We start from the raw sequence: 3,803 nt of genomic DNA, 5'->3' as shown, positions 1-3,803 counted from the left end.
TTCACCTTTGGCCGGGGATGGATCTGGTGTGGAGGTTTCAAACCGAGATGATGGTGCTGTCAAGGCTGTCCCGATTTCTATGGTTCTTCCTCCGCAGCCTTCTACCGATGTGGAATCCGGAAAGGACCTTGATCTTCTGTAATCTTTTATTTTTGGTTCTTTGCCCGACCTGTGGGCTCTTTTGTTTTTGGATGGTTTCTGTGAACGCTTTGGACGCTTTTCTGCTCTTAGCTACTTGTAGTAACTTTTTAGCTTATTGTGCGGTGTTTTGCTTTGACTTTTTGTTCCGCTTTTATGCTTTTTAGTTGTTTTTTGGATAACAACTTTTTAGCTAGCGTTTGAAACTTCGTTTTTATCCTTTCCTTCGATTTCGTTTCTTCGCTTGTACTTTTTTAGTTGTTTTTTGGATAACAACTTTTTAGTAAGCGTTTTCGAAACTTCGTTTTTATCCTTTCTTTCGATTTCGTTTCTTCGCTTGTACTTTTTTTAGTTGTTTTTGGATAACAACTTTTTAGTAAGCGTTTTCAAAACTTCGTTTTTATCCTTTCTTTCGATTTCGTTTCTTCGCTTGTACTTTTTTTAGTTGTTTTTGGATAACAACTTTTTAGTAAGCGTTTTCGAAATCTTGGCTTTTGCCGTTTTTAAGGCTTCTTTCTTGGATCCGGGCTTTTTCTCGGACCTCGGGCGTTTGAGTACCTCCCTTTGTTGGGTCCGACCTTGTTTGGTCGGCCTTTTAAGTTATTTTTGTAATCTCTTTTTATTTGGCTTTTTGAGCCTTTTCAGAGTTGCTTTATAACTTCTCGCATTAATTTGAACCTCGTCGCTTTATCTTTGCCGACCTTGTGTGGTCTCTTGGCAAATGATTTTTTGCGTTTTGCCGAGCATAAATTAATGCGCCTTGGCGGGGTACTTTCTAGGACTTGTTTCATTCATGAGGAAGGAGAAAAGAAAATAGAAAAATTTGATTAGTATTAAAAAAGAAGGAGTATTTACAGAGTGTTTACCCTTGACTAGGTCGGGTGTCTTTATTTAACCGGGTGTCTCATTAAAAAACCCTTGTAGGGAAAAAGAGTACACCTCGGGTTAAATTTTTCTAGCTGTAGTACCGTCTTAGATTGCAGGCGTGCCAGGCCCTGGGCAGCTCATTGCCTTCTAGGTCGGATACTTTGTAGTAGCATGTCCCTAAGACTTCTGTTACTTTGTAGGGTCCTTTCCAATTTGCAGCTAGCTTTCCTTCTCCCGACTTTTGTGTTCCGATGTCATTTCGGATTAGAATCAGGTCGTGAATGGAGAAGCTTCGCTTTATTACTTTTTGATTGTATCTGAGTGCCGTTCGCCGTTTTAAGGCTTCTTCTTGGATTCGGGCTCTTTCTCGGACCTCGGGGAGGAGGTCGAGTTCTTCCCTTTGTGCCTGCGGGTTACCTTTTTCGTTGTAGAAGATGGTTCTAGGTGACCCTTCCTCTATTTCGATAGGAATCATTGCCTCCATCCCATAGGCTAGTCGGAATGGTGATTCTCCCGTTGTAGAGTGTGGAGTTGTCCGATATGCCCATAGCACCTGGGGAAGCTCTTCGGCCCATGCCCCTTTGGCTTCTTGGAGTCTCCGTTTTAATCCGGCCAAGATAACTTTATTTGCAGCCTCTGCTTGTCCATTGGCTTGTGGGTGCTCGACCGAGGTGAATTGCTGTTTGATTTTTAGTTCGGCCACCAAGTTCTGAAAACTTGTGTCCGTGAACTGTGTTCCATTGTCTGTTGTGATGGAGTAGGGGACTCCGAACCTTGTGACAATGTTTTTGTATAGGAATTTGCGACTTTTCTGAGCTGTAATGGTGGCTAAGGGTTCAGCTTCGATCCACTTTGTGAAGTAGTCGACCCCTACTATGAGGTATTTGACTTGCCCCGGTCCTTGGGGGAATGGGCCGAGTAGGTCAAGTCCCCATTTTGCGAAGGGCCATGGTGCGGTGATGCTGATAAGGTCTTCGGGTGGTGCCTTGTGAAAATTGGCGTGTTTTTGGCAGGGGGGCATATTTTCACAAATTCCGTTGCGTCTCTTTGTAAGGTTGGCCAGTAGAACCCGGCTCGGACTATTTTTTTGGATAATGCCCGAGCTCCGAGATGGTTCCCACACATGCCTCCGTGGACTTCTTCGAGGACGTTCTTTGTTTCTGAGGTCGGGACGCACCTAAGGAGGGGATTTGAGAATCCTCTCCTGTATAATACGTCGTGAATTAGCGTATAATTCTGGGCGTCTTTCGTGAGTCTTTTAGCTTCCTTTCTTTCGGCGGGAAGAGTTCCCGACTTCAGATAGTTGAGTATGGGGGTCATCCATCCTTGCTGTTGGCTGGATATATTTAGCGTTTCTTCCCCTCTTAGCACGGAAGGAGATTGTAAGGTTTCCTGGAGGAGACTTCTGTTGTTGCCTCCGGGCTTGGTGCTGGCGAGCTTTGAGAGGGCGTCTGCCCGGGCGTTTTGTTCCCGAGGTATGTGCCGGATCTGTATTTCTGAAAAGTGGCGTAATTGTGCCTGTGTTTGGTCCAGGTATTTCTTCATAGTTGGGTCTTTGGCCTGGTAGCTTCCATTTACTTGTGATGTGACGACCTGGGAGTCACTGAAGATCGTGATTTTCTGGGCTCCGACCTCTTCGGCTAGCTTTAGACCTGCTAGTAGGGCCTCGTATTCGGCTTGGTTGTTTGAAGCTTGGAACTCGAATTTTAGGGATAGTTCTATCCGCGTTCCTTGGTCGCTTTCGAGTATAACCCCGGCTCCGCTTCCTGTTTTGTTTGAGGACCCGTCGACATACAGTTTCCATGAGAGTGGGGTTCCAGGGGTTTCAGTGTATTCTGCGATGAAGTCGGCTAGATACTGAGATTTTATGGCAGTCCGGGCTTCATAGTGGAGGTCGAACTCGGACAGTTCCACCGCCCATTGTAGTATTCGTCCTGCCAGGTCTGTTTTTTACAGGATGTGTCTCATGGGTTGGTTTGTCCGGACTTTGATGGTGTGGGCTTGAAAGTAGGGACGGAGCCTCCGAGCTGTGAACACTAGGGCGTAGGCGAATTTTTCTATCTTCTGATAGTTTAATTCGGCCCCTTGTAGTGCTTTGCTTACAAAGTATATGGGGCGTTGTCCTTGGTCATTTTCTCGTATTAACGCAGAAGCGACTGCTCGATTTCCAACCGAGAGGTATAGTACGAGTTCTTCTCCTTTTAGAGGTCGGGTTAGGATTGGTGGCTGCCCGAGGAATTCCTTGAATTCTTGGAAGGCTTTTTCGCACTCCGGGGTCCATGAGAAGGGTTTCCCTTTCTTTAGGAGCGAGTAGAGAGGTAGTGATTTTATCGCTGATCCTGCCAAGAATCTTGATAGGGCGGCTAGCCTTCCATTTAGTTGTTGTACTTCTTTGACACACGTCGGGCTCTTCATATTGAGTATTGCTTGGCATTTGTCCGGGTTTGCTTCGATGCCCCTTTGAGTCAGCATGAAGCCTAAGAATTTTCCGGCTTCTGCGGCGAAGGTGCACTTTGTCGGGTTAAGTCTCATGTTGTGTTTTCTGAGGGTGCCGAAGACACTGGTGAGGTCGGTCAGCAAGTTTCTGTCTTCTTGTGTTTTTACCAGCATGTCGTCGACGTACACCTCCAGCTGTAGTCCGATGTGCTCTGAGAACACTTTGTTCATTAGCCTCTGGTAGGTTGCCCCTGCGTTCTTCAGCCCAAAGGGCATTACTACGTAACAGTAGTTTGCTCTTGGGGTTATGAACAAGGTCTTTTCTTGGTCGGGTTCGTACATCGGGATTTGATTGTATCCCG

The sequence above is a fragment of the Arachis stenosperma genome, chromosome 10 (assembly GCF_014773155.1).
Source record: "Arachis stenosperma cultivar V10309 chromosome 10, arast.V10309.gnm1.PFL2, whole genome shotgun sequence".
Classification (NCBI taxonomy): domain Eukaryota; kingdom Viridiplantae; phylum Streptophyta; class Magnoliopsida; order Fabales; family Fabaceae; genus Arachis; species Arachis stenosperma.
The sequence above is the reverse complement of the archived record's forward strand: the minus strand, read 5'-3'. Positions refer to the sequence as shown.